The sequence below is a fragment of the Balaenoptera acutorostrata genome, chromosome 3, assembly GCF_949987535.1.
Source record: "Balaenoptera acutorostrata chromosome 3, mBalAcu1.1, whole genome shotgun sequence".
Lineage (NCBI taxonomy): Eukaryota > Metazoa > Chordata > Mammalia > Artiodactyla > Balaenopteridae > Balaenoptera > Balaenoptera acutorostrata.
Window position 1 is genome coordinate 33726791 of NC_080066.1, and position 24482 is coordinate 33751272.

At 42.0% G+C, this 24482-nt stretch overlaps 1 protein-coding gene across 3 annotated transcripts in view; it reads left to right on the plus strand.

The window, feature by feature from the left end:
- Window positions 1-15957: 15957 nt before the first annotated feature.
- The window catches only part of ZFAND6 (zinc finger AN1-type containing 6), a 76077-nt gene continuing 67552 nt past the window's right edge, over window positions 15958-24482 (plus strand). Inside the window, exon 1 of one of the 3 annotated variants that reach the window (XM_057544065.1) lies at window positions 15958-16113. The gene's annotated coding sequence lies outside the window, so the exon portion shown is untranslated. The remainder of the gene's footprint in view (window positions 16114-24482) is intronic. The other 2 variants (XM_057544062.1, XM_057544064.1) reach the window with 2 other exon arrangements.

Here is a 24482-nt window from a genome sequence, read left to right on the forward strand (position 1 = left end):
GAAGTGTCAGTCCTTCCTCTTCTCCTTCCCAATCAACACTTTCACCACCAGGTAGCGGCTGGGTCCCTGGAGAGCTGTGAGGAGGGTGTGGGAGGAGCACGGGACTATTTCTAGACTCACTACCTCCGAGCTGGAAGGAACCCAGCCTCCCACCTGTGCGGGAAAGGAATCTTGCTGCTCTCTGCAGAGAAACGGCCTTTAGCCTTTGCTTAAATCTGCCTTGCTGGGATGTTCACTCCCTTTCCGGTGTCTAGTGACTTGTTGGGTGGTGCCCACTGGTAGCGAGTTTTCCCTCCATATTCATCTCTTACATGGAAACCAGCCCCTTAGACATACCGTACTCCAGTGTTGAGCTCCTAGGTGAGCTTAGTGGGCACCGTTGTGTTTGGAGTAACAGCTCTCCCAAAGGATATGCCCAGCCCCACTGTATTAATCAGGGTCCCAACAGGCAGCTCGCTCATTAGAATAACGCGAGGAAGATTTATTGACAAAGGGACTCTTTACCAAGTTGTAGGTGAGATATAGAACCACAGGGATAGTGCAGTGACCTGCCTCAAGTAGCAGTGGAGATCTTACTCCGTAGGCCTGCAGGACTAAAGGAGGAACCCTGGGCAGATGGAGTCCAGTACAAGAGGCTGTCTACCAGGACTACCTGGGGCTTTCCAAATACACTCTCCACCCCAGACTCCCAATGCTTGGGTGGGACCCAGGGGCCCAGGGGCAGGAGTGGGGTCTTCAAGTTTCTTGGAGCAACTACCAGTGAGTGCAAGCTGGATTACCAGGACGTGCAGAAGAGAGAATCTGGATTTTATCATCGAATATGCCAGCTGAGTCTGGGGCTGAGAAAGAGCAAAGTTTGAGGGCTCAGGATTCAGGCAGCTTCTGGCCTGAGCAGGAAACCTGGGCAAAGTGCACAGAGAGCCAGTGAGAGGCCCCGCATATGGGGTGAGTGCATAGGGTCTATTGTTTTTGTTTGTTTTGACTGTGCTGTGCAGCACGCGGGCTCTTAGTTCCCCGACCAGGGATCAAACCCGTGGCCCCTGTACTGGGAGCGAGGAGTCAACCACTGATCACCAGGGAAGTCCCCACGGGCTCTATTGTAATTGGCCTCTGGCCGTGGTCCAGGCTGTATTGCTCCCGAGATTTCTTTGCTGCTCCAGACCCAGGATCCATTTCCTTGAGTAACAGATCACTCCTTCCTCTCCCCACCAGGGAGCTCCTTGTCAATCCCTGTCAATTCAGATGGGTGACCCTGTCCTGTCCTGTTGGCTGGTCCAGCTCAGCTATGGTCTCTCCTTTGGGCCTGGAGCCTTGTTCTGGGGGCCCACGTACTGCCCAGTCAGTCTGTGATCCAAACCAGTGCTTCTCAAAGTGTAAGATGCGTAAAAATCCTCTGGAGATCTTATTAAAATGGCAATACCGATCTCCACTAGGTCCCGGAGGACTCAGAGGTGATGCATTTCCGACAGGCTCTCAGATGATGCTGATGCTGCCTGCCCACAGACCACACGTGACTAGCAAGGCATTAACCCAGTGGTTTTCACACTTTGGATCAGAACCACCTAGAGAACGTGATAAAAACACAAAGGCCCAGGGCCTTTTCTCCTTCCAGAAGCCTGGGTCTCAGTGGGCCGTGTTAGCTCTCCAGGGGATTCTGACACACACTAGAGTTTGAGAACCACTGCTCTAATCCACCACTGAGCCTGCATGTGGCAGCTGGCCGGCCTGATTGCGTGGCACTGGTTACCACCTACATTTGAGACCCTTGCACGACCCCCTGGCAAGGGCTCCTGTAAGACTCGGTTTCATAAGGATGGCCTTAGGTTGTAAATCCTACAGGGAGGGTCTGCGACCCCTCCCTTTAACCCACAGCGTGACCAGGAAAATCGTCTCTGTCAGGATATAAATTACCACGGAGCTCCTAGTAACTGGAGCTTTGAGGGAGTAAAACGTGCCCAGTGTGGGAGGCCTGCGGCCAGGCCACAGCTAATGAACACTTCCACGGCAGCCTCTGTGTTTACTTTCATCAACCAGTTATCATACGGTATAGTTTTATTAGGTTTTTCTTTTTTTTTAACCTTTTGGTTTTTTAAAAAATTATTTTCAGATTATAAAATACAAGGTCATTGGTGAAAATATGAAATATACACGAAAAAAGAAAAGTCAATAGGAGGACTTCCCTGGTGGCGCAGTAGTTAAGAATCCACCTGCCAATGCAGGGGACAAGGGTTCGAGCCCTGGTCCGGGAAGATCCCACATGCCACGGAGCAACTCAGCCCGTGTGCCACAACTACTGAGCCTGCGCTCTAGAGCTCATGTGACACAACTACTGAGCCCGTGTGCCACAACTACCGAAGCCCACGCGCCTAGAGCCCATGCTCCACAACAAGAGAAGCCACTGCAATGAGAAGTCCATGCACCGCCACGAAGAGTAGCCCCTGCTCGCCGCAACCAGAGAAAGCCCGCGCACAGCAATGAAGACCCAACGCAGCCTAAATAAATAAATAAATAAATTTATAGATATAGAAAAAGATCCCGCACGTGGCAACTAAGACCCAGTGGAGCCAAATAAATAAATAAATATTTAAGGGGGAAAAAAAAGCCAAAAGTAAAAGTCATTCACAATCCCATTACTCATTACTCAGAGAAAACTATTAACATTTCCCATCTATCTTCCTAGGCATGCATATGTGTATGTATATATAGATAGATACATACATATATAAATTACACATTGTTTTAGTTTTTAATATAAAATATATATTCATTATAAGAAATTTAAATACTTCAGAAGTAAGTTTCCTCTTACCACTCAAATCCATCCCTCAGAAATAATAGACACTATTTTCAATTTGATATCTGTCTTTTCAGGTACTTATTTTATTTGTATGTATACATGTGTCTATATTTTAACATAAATATGACCTTAACATAGTACTGCTCTGTGACTTGCCTTTTTCAATTACTATTGAAATATTTTCATACTCAACTTTCTCTCTTGCTTTATTCACTTAACTTCCACAGGTAGTTTACGGACTCTCTGTAAACTGAAATATTCAACTGAATAGATATAGTTATTGAAACTCACTTAGCATTTCTTTGTTGTTGTTGTTATTCTTTCTTTTTAATTAATTAATTAATGTATTTTTGGCTGCGTTGGGTCTTCATTGCTGCGTGGGCTTTCTCTAGTTGTGGCGAGCGGGGGCTACTCTTCACTGTGGTGCGTGGGCTTCTTATTGTGGTGGCTTCTCTTGTTGTGGAGCATGGGCTCTAGGCGCATGGGCTTCAGTAGTTGTGGCACGCGGGCTCAGTAGTTGTAGCTCGCAGGCTCAGTAGTTGTGGCTTGCGGGCTCTAGGGCGCAGGCTCAGTAATTGCGGCATGCGGGATCTTCCCGGACCAGGGCTCGAACCCATGTCCCCTGCATTGGCAGGCGGATTCTTAACCACTGCTCCACCAAGGAAGTCCCGTTGTTATTCTTTTTTTTTTTTTTTTAATTATTTAATTATTTATTTATTTATGGCTGTGTTGGGTCTTCGTTTCTGTGCGAGGGCTTTCTCTAGTTGTGGCAAGCGGGGACCACTCTTCATCGCGGTGCGCGGGCCTCTCACTATCGCGGCCTCTCTTGTTGCATGCGGAGCACAGGCTCCAGACGCGCAGGCTCAGTAATTGTGGCTCACGGGCCCAGTTGCTCCGTGGCATGTGGGATCTTCCCAGACCAGGGCTCGAACCCGTGTCCCCTGCATTGGCAGGCAGATTCTCAACCACTGCACCACCAGGGAAGCCCCCGTTGTTATTCTTGATTTTAACTTAGTTTTTAAATTACACAAGCAATATGTGAGTATATTCAAACTATAAAAAATTCAAAGTACAAAGAAGAAAAAAGAGCAAAATCTCAGTCTTCTTCCTTCCTTCCCCACCCATATTTCTGTCCAGCAGTAGCCCCTAGTGACAGTCTTTTCTGTGCACTGACATATATGTACATATTTACTTAATTGGAATCACACTGTACCTATCGCTCTGCAACTTGTTTTTGCCATACACCACAGAAGTCAACAGGGCCTTCACTAGCTTTGAACTGCCTTTACCCTTTACCAGATTTAGAAAAAGCACTCCTTCCTCAAATAAAATATTGTTGTTAGGGTATTACTGCACAATCTGCTCCGCTCTGCCCAGGGTGCGCAGCAGCCTGGCTGTGTACCTACAGCACCCACACTGTCACCCACATATACCCTGAACTCCCTGGACACCAGGGTCCTTGGGCCTCCAAAGGGTGCACACTCCACCTCCAGATGAGGAATGTGTGTGAATCTCTAGATTCAGAGTTGGGAAGGAGGCAGGAATTGGTGTAGTAGGTGAACAAGAAGAGACTTCAGTGGGCTCTCTCGTGCAGTGGACAACCTGGAGGTGAACTTGACTGTATTCAACAGCTACATAGCCATCCATAGGACGGCTGTACAAAATTTAGTCAGATGTTCCCTTATGGATGGATATTTAGGTGGTTTTATATCTACCTACCTACCTACCTATCTACCTACCTGCCTACCTATCTACCTATCTGCCTAACAGCTGTCTCTGTTGTTATTATCAGTACAAACAATGGTGTTAGAAACTTCTTTATTCACACTTTTTTGTGTGAGTTTCTGTGGTCTAGACTACAAAAAGTACAATTACTGGGACAGAGACAGGTGCATTTTAAATTTTGAAAACTATCGTGTCTGGTATTTCGGAGCCCCAAACTGCATGATTGAGAGTCCTTGTTTCATTGTGTCCTTTTCAGCTTTACATATTATTTTTTTTTTTTAATTGTATAGCTACTTTATTTATTTATTTATTTATTTTTGGCTGTGTTGGGTCTTCGGTTCGTGCGAGGGCTTTCTCTAGTTGCGGCAAGTGGGGGCCACTCTTCATCGCGGTGCGGGGACCGCTCTTCATCGCGGTGCGCGGGCCTTTCACTATCGCGGCCCCTCCCGTTGCGGGGCACAGGCTCCAGACGCGCAGGCTCAGTAGTTGTGGCTCACGGGCCCAGCTGCTCCGTGGCATGTGGGATCTTCCCAGACCAGGGCTCGAACCCGTGTCCCCTGCATTAGCAGGCAGATTCTCAACCACTGCGCCACCAGGGAAGCCCCTTTACATATTATTAAAGCAATTCCCTAATTCTGGAGGCAAGACATGGTCTCTTACTATTGTTTTACTTTGTGTTTCTTTGCTTCCTAAGTTAGGTTGAACGTGTTTACAACTTTGCTGGGCAATTCCTTTTAGTTGTTTGCTAACTGTCTGTGTGCGTCCTTACTCATTTATCTATTCCAAGAGGCCATCTAATTTTAGCCACGGCTGTGTTAGATAACTAATTAGATAACATTTATAACTACTGTTTACTGAGTATTTTTGTGCCAGACACTGTGCTAAGCCCTTTGCATAAAATGTTTTTTATTTAATCAACCTAATGAAGAAAATATAATTAACTCCACTTTAAAGATAAGGAATTGAAGCTCACGGAACTTAAACAACTTGCTCTGCATCACTGACCTGGTAAGGGAAGGAGCCACAATTTGAGCCCAGCACTGTGTGCCCAGCGTTCTAACCACTGAGCTGTTTTGTCGCCAGGGTCTCTTGCAAGTTTAATATTTTGTGATTCATTGACCGACTCATTCATTTGACAGACAGACAAGGGGGCAAACACACATCTACCTGGTATCCAGGCACTGGTGAGGTTGCCAGGTGCTACCTCTAAGGGCAACACCCGTAGTGCTGAGTGAAGGCTGTGCTGTAGGCTGATAAGAGACACGGGAAAGGGCTGTTATGGGAACCTGGATGAGTAGCTGAATGGAACAGGCCACATGACAGGAGCTATGGCCTTTGGTAGAAGAATATCATTAACCTTCTGTGACCCAGCAGGAGTAGAACCAAGAATCAATAACCCGACCTCATGATCCTTCCTCCCTCCCATCTCCTGCCAGTGTTTCCAGCTGGAAGCCAAAGGAAAAGGATGCTCTCTGAGGCAGTCTATGTGGGTCAGCCTCTCAGGGCACAAAGTTGGGGGGAAATATGAGAAAAGTGTATCCAAAGAGGCAAACAGAAAATATAAAAAAAAAAAAAAAAAAAAAGGAAAATATCCAGCATCCTGTCTTCTGCATATCAGTGGTGGGTTCCCAGCAATGGCTGGGCATCCATTTGTCTTGCTCACTGAATAGGATACACCTTAGAAGTGGCCAGGAGTGGGGTCTGTTGGCCCAGGGCCCAGCCAAGGCAGGTCACTGATGCATGAGAGGAAACAGGTCCTGATGAGTGTCTGAGGGGTTACTGAGAGTTGTTGGGTTGTTTTTTTTTAAAATTATTTTAGAATAATTTTTAGATTTACAGAAAAGTTATGAAGATAGTACAGAGCACCCAGTTTCCCCTACTATCAACTATTACTTATGGTACATTTGTCACAATTAATGAACCAATACTGATACATTATTATTAACTGAAGTCATACTTTATTGAGATTTCCTTAGTTTTCACTTCATGTCCTTTATTTGTTTCAAGATCCCACCCAGGATAGCACACTGCATTTAGTTATCATGTGCCCTTCTGCTCTTCTAGACAGTTACGCAGACTAAGATAGGCTAAGAGAAGTAAAATTCTGAAAATACAAATGAGAGGAGCCTAGTGTAGAAGAAACAAAGCCAACATGGAAATCAAACAGTGTGGGGCCTCCATACGGAAGAGACACAGCTCAGAGGTAAATTCACCATCATAAAGGCTTCTGTATACGAGAGATAATAAGAAAACAGACACTTTATGATTTTAGGGGAAGGGGAAGTATCCTATAAAACTATTAGGAAGAAAGTAATTAAGTATTTTAATTAATTAGAAGCTATAAAAAAGAGAATTGATAAATATAAGATGGTACATTTTTAAAGTGATGATGAAAAAAAGATAATCCTCTGAACTTTAGTCAAGAAGTGGGAGTCATTACAATTAGAGTGAAGAAAAGGGATATACAGATAGGTTAAAGAGAGTTCTATGTCTAGAGAATGAATGCCTAGCTTGGCCATCCTAATGTTGTTAGGATGCCCTGCCTGGGTGAGGCCTGTAGCAGATCCCCTGAGAGGCTTCATGGGGTGGCATTCCCTACCCTCGTGTGGTTACCTCAGGCCCTCAGTCTTGCATCTCAGAACACTGATTTTGTCATCAGATTCATTTCTCATAGAGGGACTCGCATTAGCCAAGTTTGTAAGACTGATACATAAATCCAAGCATCAATTTGCAAATTGAAAAATGAGAAATATAACTGAGGCTAGAAAACAGCCCAATCATATTAACTCCTAACAAAGGAAGTCAGAAATGGAGCACTTAATAATCAAAATAGCCTTGTAGAGAATGGAAACTGGATAAACACATCACCTTACAAGGATGGTCTTGCCAGCTAGACCAGCATACATGAAATCCAGCCGCTGAAACTATGCCCTGGACAGTGCTGAGATGGGCACTGCCAACGATTGCATCTCTGCCTCTCCTCTGTCTCTGCTTCTATGGTGACTGACTCTCCCCCGCTTATAATTGACACATGCTTGTTTCAGATAGGTTAGTGCATTGGAAAAGGCTACATTAACAATGGAAGGCCTGGGGCCACTCTCTCTTTAGCTATGAAGTCCATGGACATAGGTCCATGGTCCATAGATAGGTACAGGAACTCCCTAAAATAATTTTCCTTATACCTAGTTTGCACAGTTTTCTAAGGAGAGAATCCATAGCTTTTATCAGACCCTCAAAGAGGTCCACAAACTAAAAACAATGACTACAACCTTTTAACATTTCTACTATAGTCCTAATGAGTTGGGTTTGCAGTTCAATTCTCAGCAGACAATTTTACATCCTAGTGCTTGGAGGCAACCCACACGAGCCCTGGAGTACTCAACAGTGCAAGCATACACTGGCAAACTTGAAAATCTCAATGAAATAGACCATTTTCTATAAAAACATATATTGTCAAAAATTGATAAAACATGGAGTGAAAAACCTGACTCCATCAGTAAGTCAAGCAGAGACTGAGAAGGTTATCAAGAATAATATTGGAGGGCTTCCCTGGAGGCACAGTGGTTGGGAGTCCACCTGCCAATGCAGGGGACACGGGTTCAAGCACTACTCCGAGAAGATCCCACATGCCGCAGAGCACCTAGGCCCATGCACCACAACTACTGAGCCTGTGCTCTAGAGCCCGCGAGCCACAACTACTGAGCCTGCGTGCCACAACTACTGAAGCCCACGCACCTAGAGCCCATGCTCTGCAACAAGAGAAGCCACCACAATGAGAAGCCCGCGCACCACAACGAAGAGTAGCCCCTGCTCACTGCAACTAGAGGAAGCCCGCACGTGGCAACGAAGACCCAACGCAGCCAATAAATAAATAAATAAATTTATATATTAAAAAAAAAACTAACCTTTGGAATTGTCTCTGGGCCCATGGGGCAAGGCCATGGGTATTCCTGCATCTGATTATCTTCACGCAGGTGAAACTTGGGACCTGGAGAGGAGAGGGGAAGGATTCGGTTCAGGGGTAGACTTTAGTCCTCCCAGCTTCCTTGCTGCTGGTAGTAGGGGAGTGTCTGAATACCAGCCCCACCACTGGGCAGAGGAACTACTGCTGGAGAAGAAAGCAAACATGGATAGGACTGCCAAGACGCTGACAGCTGGAGTAACGCAACCAACAGCAAAATGAATAGCAGAGACTCCTCTGTCGATTTGGCTGATGTTCTGGTTTTCTCTCTTTGAGGGTAAATATCCTTTGGCCTGAGTAAGTCCCCCGGAATTATCATGGAAGGGAGGGAAAAGGAGAAGAACCTTTGCCATAGGTAAATTGGGAGTTTAGAATCATTTAATGTAAGCTCATTTGATACTACTGATGAATTGGGCTATATCAAGTAGATATAGATAAAGAAACCTAAAATAGAATAGTAGCAGATATAATTAAACCATGTAATGAAATAAAAACTCACCATAGCTACATGAAGTAATGCAAGAAAAATGCAATATAAGTAAATCTACTAATATACTACTTTACAACTGTGGATCAAATCTGAAAATGATCTCAGAAATGATCTTCAAAGATGGGGAAAAGTCAGTCATACAACTCATAGCCATTTCTAATAAAAACTAAATATAAAAATAGAAGTTACTTCCTTAACATCATTTTTTAAAAGGTGTTTATTCCAAATAAATCAGCATTTGTCAGAAACTAGCCCAGAGTGTCATATATTGTCAATATTATTTAATTTCTTTGGAAAATTCTGGCTACAGCAATAAGACATGGAATGTAATAAGCATAAAAACTGGAAAAGAGAGAGAGAAAATACTATTTCATTAATGACAAAAACAACGAAAAAATTAAAAACTATTTTAAAAGGTCAATTAAATGGTCAGGTATAAAAGAAATATACAGAATTAAATAGCATTATAATATTATCAATGACCAGTTTGAAAATATAAAAAAAAATAAAATTTCATCCACGGTATCGACAAAGCATAATACAAGTGAGTTATTAATGACAAATACTATGATCATGTGCATTTCTCCAGATAATGCCAAATGTCCCCCGGGGGGACAAAATCAACCCTAGTTTAGAACCATTGTTCTACATCAAACTATTCTGAGAATAAGAATCACCTAGAGGCTTACTAAAAATACACTCCCAGGCTCCTTCCCTAGAGATTCTGATTTATTGTGCCCAGATTATGGACTTGCAATCTGAATTTTTTAAATGTTCCACGATTTGTTATTGGAGGATTTTGAGAACTGCTCCATTAGGAATGTTGGCCCAACAGAGGTTTCGTTAAGGGAAACACTGACTGAAACCGCCCACCCTGGCCAGGCACCACAGTAACCATTTGCATGAGTTCTCTTAAACAGAAGCTCCTGGTAAGCAACACGGAACTAGCAAGCCACCACCAACTGGAAGAATTCAGGAAAGGTCAAAAGGAGACACCAGTCTGTATGTCCTCCCAACCTCAGAGAATCTTCCTCGCTGGAATTCATCTTGGCTGAGCAATGCGGGCAACACCAGGAAGGACCCTGAGTCAGAATGATTGGCCAGAGACGACCCGGAAACTAACCCCATCACCATAAAACCAGAGACTGCGAGCCACGTGGCAGAGCAGTACTCCTGGGCTCCCTTACCCCACAGCTCTCCGCCGGGGCGCCCTTTCCCCATAAAGTCTCCTGCTTTGTCAGCACGTGTGTCTCCTCGGACGATTCATTTCCGAGTGTTCGACAAGAGCCCGCTCTCGGGCCCTGAAAGGGGTCCCCCTTCCCACAACAGTTTGACCTGCTCGCTTTGTGCTTCAGGAAGATCCTTCTGGAGGCAGCTGGAGGATCCACTGGGTGGGCTGTGGAGGATGTAGAGAAGAGAATAGGAGTTGGAGGCTATTGCTTCCATTCAGGTGAGAAATAATATGGGGGGTGTATGCGGCAGTGGGGGTGGGGTACATTTCAGAGATATCTCTAAGGCAGAATCAGTGAAATTTGTGACTAATTAGATGTTGGGGAGGGGAGGACTTAAGAAAAGGGTGAGTCAACATTTAAAACTTTTAAATTTTGATACCGTTAAGCAAGCGAAAGGACAACCCACAAACGGGAGACTATATTTCCAAATTATGTATCTGATAAGGGGCTTGTATTCAGAATATGTAAAGAACACTTACAACCAACAATGAAAAGATAAATAACTCAATTTAAAAATGGGCAAAGGATCTGAGTAGACATTTTTTCAAAGACAATATACAAATGGCCAGCAAGCACATAAAAAGATGCTCAACATCATTAGCCACTAAGAAATGCAAATCAAAACCACAAGATACCACTTCATACTCATAGGGTGGTTATACTCAAGAAGACAGATCAATAATGTGTTGTCAAGGATGTGGAGAAAGTGAAACTCACTCATTGCTGATGGGAGTGTACAATGGTATAGCCCCTCTGAAAAACAGTCTAGTACTTCTTCAAATGGTTAAACACAGAGTTACCATAATTCCACTCTTAGGTATATACTCAAGAGAAATGAAAACATATATCTCCACAAAAACTTGTATACAAACGCTCAGAATAGCACTATTCATAGGAGGCAAAAAATGGAAACAACTCAAATATCCATGAAGTGACAGATAAATAAACGTGGTATATCCATGTAATGAAATATTACTCAGCAACAAAAAGAAAAGTATTGCTACAACATGGATGAACCACGAAAACCTTATGCTAAGTGAAAGATGCCAGTCACAAAAGACCATGTATTGTATGACTCCGTATTTATGAAGTGTCTAAAACAGGCAAATCTATAGAGACACAGAATAAGATTAGTGGTTGCCTAGGGTTGGGTGGGGGGTTTGGGGGAAAAAGGGAGTGACTACTAATGGGTAGAGGGTTTCTTTTGGGGTAATAAAATGTTCTAAAAGTGATTATGGGGATATTGGCACAATTCTGTGCATATGATAAAAACTACTGAATTGTACCCTTTTTTAAAATTGAACTATAGTTGTTTACAATATTGTGTTAGGTTCAGGTGTACAGCAAAGTGATTCAGTTATATATATATTTAAAACTTTTCCATTATAGGTTATTACGAGATATTGAATAAAGTTCCCTGTGCTATACAGTAAATCTTTGTTGTTTATCTATTTTATATATAGTCATGTTATCTGTTGATCCCATACTCCTAATTTATCCCTCCCGCCGCTTCCCCTTTGGTAACCATAAATTTGTTTTCTATATCTGAGAGTCTGTTTCTGTTTTGTAAATAAGTTCATTTGTATTATTTTTTAGATTCCGCATATAAGTGGTATCATGTAATATTTGTCTTTCTCTGAACTGTATCCTTTGAATGGGTGAACTCTATGGTATATGTATCAAATCTCAACAAAGTAGTTTTAAAAAAAATTTTTTAAAGAAAGGAAAAGGATGAGGTTCTAGCTCTAATAACTGGAAATGAGGTGTCACCATTGGCCAAAATTGGGACCACAGGAGGCAAGAATGTGTTTGGGGGAAGAAAATGAATCTTGGATATATTGAATGCCTCTGAGAACAGACACTGGATACCGTGGTCTGGAGCACAGAAAAGAGGAAGGACTGGAGATAATAATGCAAATTATCATTTATTGAGCATCTACTAGGTAGGTACCTGTGCTGTAAATGTATTGTTTATGTATACACTGCCAATGAGAAGTGTTATATTAATAGAGACACGTCAATGAGAGGGGGCCCTTTAGCTCTCTTACTTCCTGCTGTATCCTGGTAGTTACCAACACAGGCTGGCAGAAAGTCAGCATGCAATGTTCGCTGGATGAGTACAAATGTAGTATCTTTTAACCCACATAACAACTGTTTGAGGTAGGTTTTTGTCCCATTTTACATGATTTGCTTAAGACCACAAAGCTAATTAGTGGCAGCGGTCTGTCTGAATTCCAAATCACTATGCAATGCTGTCATCTCTCAGTACAGACTTGGAACTAAAGGGAGCAAAAGAGGCCATGTAAACCTAGTTTCTGCAAATTCATAACAAATATACGTGAATACCCAACTGTGTTAGGTGCCAAGGTTAATACAATGATAAACTGGGCAAGAATCTGAATGAAAAGAAATTTAAGATAAAATCCCTAGGAACTTGCTCATATCCTTGCCAGTTCACAAAGCTCTTTCACACATATTATTGCATTAACCACCCCCCACCAAATCCCTAATAAGTAAAATACTATTGCCACTCCCATCAGGCTTTTACCCTCCACCTAAACTATATTCTCCAAGGTGATTTCCATGTTGCTAAATGCAACAGTCAATTCTCAGTCCTCTTCACACTTGAACTATCAGCAGCTTTTGATACTCCCTCCTTAACCCACCTTTTCACTTGGCTTCTAGGACACCAAACTCCTTCTCTTTTCCTCCAACCTCCATTTCCTCCTTCTTGGTCTCCCCTGTGAATTCCTACACTTCTCCGTGAACTCTCAATGTCAGAACCCCCAGGGCTCAGTCCTTGGTCTTCTTTGTACTCACTTCCTGCTCAGTCTCAAGGCTTTAAGTACCATTTATATGATGATGACTCCCAAACCAATATCTTCCCCTCACCTGAGCCCCAGCTCCAGCGATATACATCCAACTGCCCACCTGACATCTCCGTGTAAACATAATCTCGAATGCAACGTGTGCCAAAAGAATCTCCTGATCTCCATCCTGCTCCCTCTTTCAGTTGCACAAGCCAAAAACCTGGATGTTGCCTTTGACTCTTCACTGTCCCCCGCTACGTCCCATCTATCAAGAAATTCTGTTGGCTCTACTGGTCCAAGTCACCGCTCTCTCTCACGTGGATGCAGACAGTATCCTCCTAAAAGTTCCTGCTTCTACCCTGTTTGCCCTGTTAGTCCACTCTCAACATGACAGGAAGAATGATCCTTTAAAATCTAAGTTAGATCATGTTACTTTCCTGCTCAAAACCATGCACTGGCTCTACAGTAAAAGCCAATGGCCCCCCCAGGCCCTACATGAGCAGGTCCTCCCTACCTCCCTAGCTTCCTCTCCTATTCTCCCCAGCTCACCTGGCTCTAGGAACACCAGTTTCCTGGCCGTTCCTGCCTTGGGGCCCATGTTCTAACAGTTCTCTCAGTCTGGAATGCTCTTCTCCCAGGTATTCAGGACTACACCCTCATCTCTTACAATTCTATTCAAACCTCACTTTCTCAATGAAGCCTACCTTGACTGCTCTGTTTAACACTGCAACCCACCCTCCCACATCCTCTACCCTGCTCTACTTTTTCTTCAGTCTATATACCACTTGCCATCTTCTAACTCACAACATAAATACTTATTATGTTTTTTGTGTCTCCCCCATTAGAATGAAAAATCTATAAAGGTAGTGATCTTTGTTTTGTTTGCTGATGTTTCCCAGACTCATAAAAAATTGAGACCCAGAGAGGTTGAGTATTGCTCAATGTCTCTGAGTAACACGTTTGATTAGGGATCTGAACCCTGGCCAAAATCCTAAGTTCTTTTCATATAGTTCTTCTACCCAGTGACAAGAGGGCAGTGAACAGCTGAAAGTACCCCAGGTGGCCCAGGCTGCAAAATTATTCCTAGTACCAGAAGAATCCACCAAACTGTTATAATTCACCATTTCCTCTCCTTATAGTTCTTGTTCTATAATGGCTTCCCATTTCCCACTAAGTAAAGTCAACTACTCAATTTGGCTTCGAAGATCTGTAAAATAATTGACCCTAACACTATCTCTAGTCTCCATTATAACCTGATCTCCAGTCCCCATTATCAGGGATGATGTCCTTGGGCAAAATCCTCTTTTGTTGCATTAGTCCATTGTTTGTATGTACGTTTTTAAAATTAAATTTGAATGCATTTTAAAACCACATTTTGAATACCTTTAGGCCCTGGGCAAGACCCTCCAGTTTACTACTGGCTCCCTTCTTTGGCTTACACTAGATGTAACTTCACACGACACTCCTTACCTTGCTCCTGAAGCATCTGTTTGACACCGCATAACATTTCACATTCTGTTCTTCAAACCCTGCACTGCATCTTCCAGCCTCTTTAGGAGAGCAGGAAAATGCTTCTTTTGGTTCCCAGCAGGCTGGCCCGTATGCACTCTTCAGTGCCAAAAACCAATGCCACCTTCTCCTTGAAAACTTCTTTCTGGTCCCTATCTCTCCTCTATAATTAACTGCTTCTTATCCCAAAGCCCTATTTCAAAACACCTTACCTTTACAGTCAGTCACCTCAAAATCTCTCTCCCCCCAGCGCCACCCGACTAGGGTGAGAATAGTGAGATACTTAAGCTTAAAATTTAAAGGGGCACCAAAAATCTCAGTAATCAAGATAAATAATATTTTAATTACTATATATTTTTAAAATTAAATTAAATTCATTCACTTTTTTTGGCGGGGCATGTGGGATCTTAGTTCCCCAACCAGGGATCGAACCCTCGCCCCCTGCATTGGAAGAGTGGAATCTTCACCACTGGACCGCCAGGGAAGTCCCTAATACTATATTTTTTAAACATCAAAATTAGGTCCAAAAAAAAGATTCATGAACAAAACATCAAATATAAAATTAAAGAGGATCCTCAGGACTCGGTCCGCCTCCTACCTGCCGGCCCCATCCGAACCCCTCTTTCACGGTAGGACTGAATATCCTCGAACTCCGATCTTGTACTTCTTGAACTGCATGTGAGCCCGAAGGCCGAAAAACTGCAGGAGAGCCATTCTCATCACCCCACGCCCCAGCTCAGTAGCGCGGCCTGCTCCACTCAGCCGGGAAGCGGACACGCTCTTCTGGAAACTCTGGGAGCCGGGTGCCTGTGGGGGCGTGTGTGTCGGTGCATATATATGTGTGTGTGTGGCACACGTGTGCACGCGCGCTTCTCTTCTTCCTTCTCTTTCCAAGCCACGGCTCAGGGCGGGGCAGAGTACCGCCTTCGAGTACGCACCCAGACCCTAGACTTTGCGCTTGCAAAGATGGAGTGGGGGCACGAGGTTGCACGTGGGGAGAGCTCGGAATTCCTCTTGCACAACTGGCAGGTGGAGCGCAACTCTTTCTGGCGCCTCAATCCGGGACAGGAACATGGGACTCCCTTCGAGGTAGCAGAGGGACCTGAACCTATCTGCCCCCGACCCATCACATCCCCTCGAAACCCCTCGAAACGTCCTCCCGCCGCCGGGAAGAAGCCCCCAGGGCGAGCGGAGGAAGGAACAGTGGAGGCGGAGAGGGCGGAGGAGCGTCGCCCCTCGCTCCGCCCCGCCTCTTCTCTGGGCCGTAGCCAATCGCTGCGCGCTCCGAGCCCTGGCCCCGCCCCTCACCACCGGCTCCCGCCTGCGGCTCCGCCCCGGCCGGTGATAATTAGGCTGCGGGCGGGGGGTGCCGCGTCAGCGGTAGGAGTCGGCCAATCCTGGAGCTCTCCCCCGCGGCCGCGTCACAGGCCGAACAACCAAACAGAAAAGTTTAATAAACAGCAGGCGGAGGGGCTGGTGGCGGCGGCCGGGCCGGGGTGAGCAGCGGTTCGGTGGCTTCACCTGTCCCCATTCACCGGCGGCGACCGGCGGAGGCGGGCAGCGCGTCAGGCGGAGAGAGCCGCCGCCAGGTGAGGACCGCGGCCCACAGGGCCCTGGCGGCCCGGCGCCACCCCTCCCCCTCTCACTCCCTTCCCCCACTCGGCTGAGGCTGAGGCGAGGCCCGCCCCCGGCTCTTCCCGGCCCGGGGGAGCCGGAAGCGGAGGGCGGCCGGCGGGCGCAGCAGGTGGTGGGCCGGCCGCTCGCTCGCGGGCCCGGGCCGGGCGTTTGCTGAGGGGCGAGGGGATTCCCGGCCCCGGGGGCAGGGGCCGGGGCGCAGCGGGCCCCCTCGGGCGCGCGCCCGGCGCTCGCGGTCCGGGGCTTCCCGCCGGGGGCGGGGGCGGGGGCTGGCGCGCAGAGGTCGAATTCCCCCTCCCTGCGGGCCTCGGGGGCCGCTGCGCTCGCCGCTCGCACCCGGTGCCAAGCAGTTGGTGGGTGAGGGGTCGGAGGGACCCCGGGCACCCTCGGGCGCGTCCCTGTCACCAGCCCTGGTCAAGTTCCCCGCCCCGCGGCTCTGAGCCTGAGTCCTTTTTGGAATGTTTTTCACCTGCGGTGTTTTCAGAAGCCGGCAAGGGGGAAAGTCTAGCAAGTCGGACTAGAAAAGGGGATTGGGCTCGGTCTCTTTTTCCTCTGCTGCTGTTTGGTGGACTCAGGATTTCTGAGTTTTCTTCTCAAATAGTATTTTCAAGTTGCCGTCTAGCTACGTAAACAAGTACAGCAGAATATTGTGTTTGAAATAATTTTAACTTTACGTTGAAAGCTGGTGCTAAACCACACGATTAAGGTGCTCTGATGATTTATCTTAACAGCTAGAAGGTCGTTCAACATTGTGAAGAAGTTAAGGGGGGTTACGCACAGACCATTTATGTTTAAAGTTGTTAGGCGGTAAAAACTGGTTAGTTTTTAATGGTTTAATGCTCCGATAAAGAGATTTAAAGTCCTCTTGCAGATTAAATTCGGAATGTGACTTTTTAATGTAAAATCCCATACACTTTTAAGGTTAGTTATGTAATATTTATATTGCCAATTTTAGGACACTTGCCAAGTTTCCCATAGTCTAGGGCTTCAGGGGAAAATGTTCTCTTTCTGCAAAATTCCCAAACAGGTTGTCTTTTAACTTTTTTTCTTTAACGTTTTAAAACACATTTAATGAGACAGGGATCGCAAAGGTGTATATGAGGAGTATTTAGGGGTTGTTGGATTATTATCTTGATTGTAGTGATAATTTCCTGTGCCACAACAGATCACATTTTACACTTTAAAGTATGTGCAGTTTATTGTATGTCACTTATACTTCCATAAAGCCCTTTTTAAAAAAGCCAAGTATTCAAAGTATATTTGATACCACAAAAGTATGAATACACACAATACGGTATAAAGAGATAAAATATAATACAAATCCACGATTTGCACCCCCAAACCGGTAACTGGAACATTACCAAAACTTGCATATGTTTATGAGTTTCTTACCTGTCTTATACCTCTGCCTCTCCTTACTGAGGTAATCATTTCAGTTTAGTGGATTTTGTTTACCATTCTGTTTCGTTTTTTAGAAAGTTTCATCACATAACGTTTGTGTGCTCAGTGTGTTTAGTTTGCTTTTCTTTTGAGCTTTATAAAAGTAATATGCGACTGTAGTTCAGTCCTTTCATTGCTGTACAATATTGTGTTAATCTTCCGTAACTCATGGGGCTTCAGATTATGTTTTTGATTTTGCTTTGCTGTCAACAGCTGTGGTTTATGAACATTTCTTGTTTCCTGGCTCCTGGTGCACAAGTGCGAGTTTCTTTAGAGTAAATGTAGATTTCATTGGGAAGTTTTAGGTAGTCAGGAGTATAATAGATTGAAATACTAGAAATAAAATAAATGAAAAACTTTAGGATTCTCTTTTATGTTTTAATGGAAGATTCGTATCCGTAGTGGTTGGTTCACAGTTTTTGAACATTTGCATGAGAAACCAGGATTCCTGTTAATCTGTATACAGTGAATCTTTTCCTTGGAAATCCTGTGGTAAGAAGTCTGGCACTATTTGATACCTCCATTTTCAGTGCAAAATGTAAGCATAGTAGAAAAAACACTTGATTGGGTATAAAATAAATCACTCTGTGTTCCTCCTTCCCCCTTTGTAGTCTCTGGCAAGTTACTTAAAACTTCTCTTGTGCCTTAGTATACTCATGTAAAAGAAACCTGTCCTAAGTTTATCCTTTCAGTTATGCAGACTTTAGTTAAGGGAAGCACATATCAAATGGCAGAGCCTTTAAGGAAAAGGATTAGGGCCAAAGTGTTATTCTCTGGAATTACATTGAGTGTGTCCTTGGGAACATTTTTGGAGAAAGCTGTGTGGTGAGTATTTACCGGGATATGTTAACCACACATTTAAGTACTTTTTATTTCCTTTGCCTCAGATTTGGGAGTGCTTTTATTTATCATGCAAACAGCAATGCAAAGACAAATTAGGGAGCAGGATTAACTTCCTGAAAACGGTGTGTGTGTAAGTAATATGAGGTTATGTATATCTTTGAATAAGCTGTTTTTTATTTAAAGGCATGAGAGATGGGGTGTGTGTGTGTTTTAAACAGTGTATGCAGCCTGCAGACAAATGTCAGGATGCTTTGTTTTGATAGGGCTATTTTATTGTGTTAAAAAAAAAACAACTCACTTTTGTATTTGATTATAAGGGCATTTTTTTTCAAACTTTCAGAAAAGTTACAAAGAATAAATAATCATTAACATTTTGGCAGGTATACCCCCAGTCTTTCTGTTTTTGTGTATTCTTCATATCCTAAACAACTAAATGTTGAATTGTAAACAGTACTAGACTGCTTCTATCTTCAAAACTTATCCCAAATATGGTCCGTCTCAACATCTTTGTTGTACAAAAGATGGTGGTAGTAGTCACCTAACTGGTATCTTTGCTTCAACATTCTCTCCCCTACCATCTACTTGCTTTTCCTGTGCAGAACAATCATTTAAATGTATAAATTAGATTATGTTATTCCCAGACTCAAAACCCTCCACAACTTTTCAGTACAAAATAAATTCAAACTTTTTTATACCCTAGACCAGCAATGTCCAATGGAAATATAATAGGAGTTACAAATGCGAGCCACATAAGAAATTTAAAATTTTCTGATAGCCACATTTACAAAAAAAAGGGAGAGAAACAGGTGAAATATTTTTTAACCCCAAAATATTATGATTCAACAAGTAATCAGTATAAGAAATTATTAATAGGGTATTTTACTTATCTTTTTTCAGACTGTCTTCGCAATTCGTTGTGTATTTTCCACTTCAGGTACTTTTTAGGCTGGCCTTGCTTGTGGCTACAGATTGGACGGTGCTGCTCGAGACTATCAGGCCTGCCAGCATCATACACTTATCTCCTGCCACTCTCCCCTGACTCATGTACCCCCAGTAATACTGGTCTTTTTGGGGGTTCATGAGCATGCCAAGCTTAGTTCTCTTAAAATTGTTGTTCCTTCTGCCTGGAACACTCAATCGTGTTGTGCTCAAAAGTCACTCCTTTTGAGATGCCTTCTCAGACCACTTTCCCTGACGACTCTGTTACCCTTCTTCGTTTCCTTTTAGAACCTAACATCTGAAATGATTTATTTGGTTATTGTCTGTATCCCCTGCTTGAATGTAAACTGCTGGGGGGCACAGGATTTCCTCATGTTTATCATTAGGTCCCCATACATTAAAAATATAATTTTTAAAAGGTGCATACCATTTCATCTCATGAAAGTACTGTAATTTAACTAGTCACCTGTCGTGTATAACGTGTTACTTTATCCCATTTTCACTATTATAATGTGGTGAAGAACATCTTAAGAGCTAAATCTTACTATGTATATCTCATTCCTTTAGGATTCAGCCTGTCTTAAAATTGCTTAAAGGATGTGAACATTTTTTGTCTTTTCATAAATACTGACAAATCTTGTCTTAAAAGTTTGACTAACATTATAGTATAAAGTTGACCAAACCTGTGTAAAGTTTGACTGAAAATATGAGAGAATACACATTTCCTCCATATCTTTACCAAGAAATAGTATTTTCTTTCCTTCTTTCCCTTTCCATAAGATTTATTATTTATTTCTTAGACTAATTAATTATGATAATGAGTAGAGATATAGGTTTTGGACATCTAGTTTGTCTTTGGCTCATTTGGGGTGGTGTTTTATATTTGCGATACCTTTTTTAGCCTTTTATATATTTAGGATAGCCACCCTTTGACACATACTACAAACATTTTCCCTGACTCTTCATTAGCCTTTCATTTGTTTACGATATATTTTTTTTAATAATGTAGAAGAGTTTTTACCTTTTAAGAAGTTTAGGTTAATACTTTCTTTTTATATTTAGCTTCTACTTTCATATTTAATGGATTCTCTTACCCAGATAACTGTTTTCTTCTAGTTTTTTTGTGGTTTCATTTTTCACATCTATCTCTTTTCTGTTCATCCTGGATTTATTTTGACATAACGTGTGAAGTGAAATAATTGTCCTTATTTTTTGCTAGTTGGACATTGTGCTAAGTGCTGAGGATACAATGATGAAAATGAAACAGGGTCTTTGCTCTCATGGAGTTTACAGTCTGTTGGAAAAGCTAGGCTATTAACAAACCAATGAGTAAACAGTTTTCAGATTTTGACAAGTGCTGGGAAGGAAAGAAATAGAGTGTGTTGATAGAGATTAGAAGGTGCTAGTTGGATGTCCTGAGAATATAATGTTTAAAGTTAGTGGTGATACTAAAGTGTGTTTGGGGAGTTTTCTTAGCTTCCCCAGTCTGTCAGAACATTAAAAAAATAATGACACACTGAACTTTTTCTGTAAAATTTTTTTGTAAAAATTGCCTTGCAGACAGCTTCAAGCCCCACCCTACCCACTCCACCCCGTATCTTCCAGTTGGATTACTGCCTTAACGCTTGTCCTGTATAGAAAATTTGGAACTGTGATTCTGAGTTCTAAGATCTTGGAAAGTGCTGGGGGAAATTTCCCAAGTAAAGGGAACTGCTAGCACAAAGGGGACGAAAAGTACCTGGCTTGGTTTAGGATTTGACCGAGATTGGAATGACTGGAGTTTACTGAGTGAAGAGAGTGGGACAGACTTTATTGCAAGACTTATTATTTCCAAGTGGTAAGGCTGCTTCCACTTCGCCGCCACCTTCCTATCCTATTTATATTCCATGATCCAAATCAGTCGCCTGCAAATAACTTTGTTTTGCTCCTTGATACTTTCCTTCATTATTTCTACTGTATTTTTACTTTTTTCCCATTCAGGATCTTTGCATATGCTGTCCCCGTTTGCTTCATTGTGATTTCCTTGATGAATTAATCCTTAATGCTGGCAAAAGAGGTTAAGTTCTTCTGTTGGCTGTATTTACTCTTTTCACATTGGACACATGTGCTTTGTTTTAGCATCTTTTTCTTCTAAAGCTGTGCTTTCCAATCTGGTAGTTACTAGCCATTTGTGGCTATTTATTATTAACTAAAATTAAATAATACAAAAAAATTCATATCCTCAGGCTTACTAGTCACATTTCAGGTGCTCAGTAGCCACATGTGACTAGTGGCTATTATAATGGACAGCAGAGATAAAGAGTCTTTTACAACAATGAAAATTTATCTTAATTTATAAGTAATCATGTGGCTAATAGCTATGGTATTTTATTTAAGTAGCCACATCTGGCTATTGAAATATGGCAAGTCTGAATTGAGATGTGCTGTAAGTATGAAATAAGAACTTGATTTCTAGCACAAAAAAGGGAAAAGAGCTCAATTTTTAAAATATTGATTACATATTGAAGTAATGCTTCATTACTTTAAAAAATGCTTTTACATGTTTTGTGTTAAATAAAATATTACATTTAATTTAACTTTATAGAAATGTTTTAGCGTGGCCACTAGAAAATGGAAAATAGTATGTGGCTCGCATTGTTTTTTTGCTGGACAGCCCTGGTCTAACTCTAGACTGTAAGTTTCTACAATGGAGAGACAGTTCACCATGGCATCCACAGCAGCTAGTGGTGCCCAGCATATAGTAGGTGTTCAAAAAGTTTGATGAATGAATAAACTTTTCAATAGGTAGAGAATGCTCCCTATTCAACTTGTGCTTTTTAAAATTGTTGGTTTTCTTCATGACTAAAATGAAAAGTGTTTTCCTGTGACTTGAGAAAAGAAGCTTTTCTTTTGATAGCTATATAAAAATTATCCTTATGAAATAATTGCTATGCATCATTCGTCTTTTGGGTTTTTTGGGTTTTTCTGGGTTTTTTTTTCCTGGCTTAGGCTGCTAAAGAAAGGGGAATTTAAAGTCTGCCAATCTGTTTTCTTTCATTTTTCTATATCTAGCAGTTTACTTAGATGATCTATTGCGTGTTATTTGGCACATGAAAATTTATGACTATTAAATCTAAATAATTGAGGGTTATGAGTGCTTTTTCCTTTACTTATACTTCGGTCTCAATATTATGATCTTTGTTCCTTTTTAATTTACATTTATTGGTGACCTTGTTTATTCCTTTAGACTTAAAGCAATTTACTGTCTTATAGAAAGACATCTTTTCTATCAGCTTGGTTTATGCTTTCTTATCTGTTTATTTTCTTAATGTTTCCTTTGTGTTTAGTATTTTGCTGAATGGGCCATCACCACCCTCCCTCTCTCCCGGATTCTCACCTTGTATTTTTTTCCCTTAATGAGTTAGAAGATAGTCATCAGGAGTTGCAAACTCAAATACATACCTCACTTTTGTAGACACCATGTATTTGTCAGGGAAATATTTAATTTTTTTTTCCTCTGTTAGTTGGTGTTTTTCAGACTTTATCCTTAGTGACCCTAGTCATGTTTTTGCTAATGTCAGGGTGGTCCTTTCACCTACTACTGCCTTAACTACCTGTATTTATATTTTATATTTTATATTATATATAAAATACATTTTATATTATACCTGTAATTATATTTATATAGCACCCAGGGATACTACTGCCAAGGATTAATTTCTGTTGTAGGAAGAATAGTTTGAGCTATTCTCAGTGCTTAAAAATTCTATGGAAGTTTTCACCCTGCTCTGTATGTACCAAAAGTTGTTCCTAATAGTCTAGGTATTGATTCTTTATATAGGGTGTTTTTAATCAAAAGTGAAATGAGACCACGTTGTTCAGTGGCTTGTGCTCTTCTAAATTGTTTTCAGTTGATAGGTTTGGGAAAACCTCTGAACTCCCACAAAGAATATACAATACGTCCTTTGAATACTTGATGTTCAAAAAGTGGTATTGTCACATGCAATCTGGGAGCCTTGAAGCTTTTGCAGCCTCCCTGTTCCTATGAAGCAATATTGTTTTCAAATAATCTCAGTTGTGGTAATGCTTTTTTTTTTTTTTTTGGTAATGCTTTCTTTTCATTTATTTTTGCTGTTGTTTTCTTCTACTGTGGATTTAGAAGAGGAATAAAATACCCTTAATTTTAACCTGTAAGCCACCTAAAATGATTCAACTTGAAGTTCTTTCAAGTAAGTCCTGGAGATCTTTGAACAATCTGGAATAGCTAAGTCTATATTTCTCTTTTCTGTTGGTTATAGATTGAGAGTGGTTTTGGTGTTAAATTAGTATATGTTCTATGCGTTTGTTTTACACAGATAATTAACTTCTATGTGAAAAATTAGTATTAGAACAAAGGTTCATTTGGTTCCCATAACTGTCTACTAATTTTATGCTTGGCAAATTTTAAGATTAAAATGTTTGCCATCATTTTTCTATAACCCTGTAAAATTTTGGCCATCTAAAACTTGTTTTATGATTAACTCAAGTTCTATGCGGTAACTCAAATTATGTATTTTTTCTGTTGTTTGTTCCTGTACCTCTTCGGCTTCCAGTGTCCTTTTGCAAGTGTTCACACAGTGGGAAGAAAACCTGAACTTGACTCGTGAAGTACTGGGCATTCACAGCCATGAATCCTTGCAAAGGATTTTGGGACTAGACCTCTGTGAATTGGCTCTTTCAATTTGTCCACTTAAAAGGCATAATAGATTATGCAGCTGTTTGGGCTTCTGCAGGGTATTACTCCATATTCATGTCTAGTTGCAATTATGTGAATTTTCAGTTTCTTGCAAAGACTTCTCTTTGTATTCAAAACAAGTTTGTTGGCTTTATGTTGTTCTAATATATGAATTTTCTTTGAGGAAAAATGCTTGAAAGGTTTTTAACTTAGAAAACTAAATTCAAATTAAAAATTATATAAACTTACTGAATATATTTTAAGAAGGAGCTACGCTAATTTGCTTTAATTTTGAATCTTTTTATATATCAGTCAATTTTTGGTAGAGGTGAATATTATTTAAATGTCATTCAATCAGATAATGATTAATGTCAGAGTAATAGTTAATGGATCAAGCTCCTAAAAACA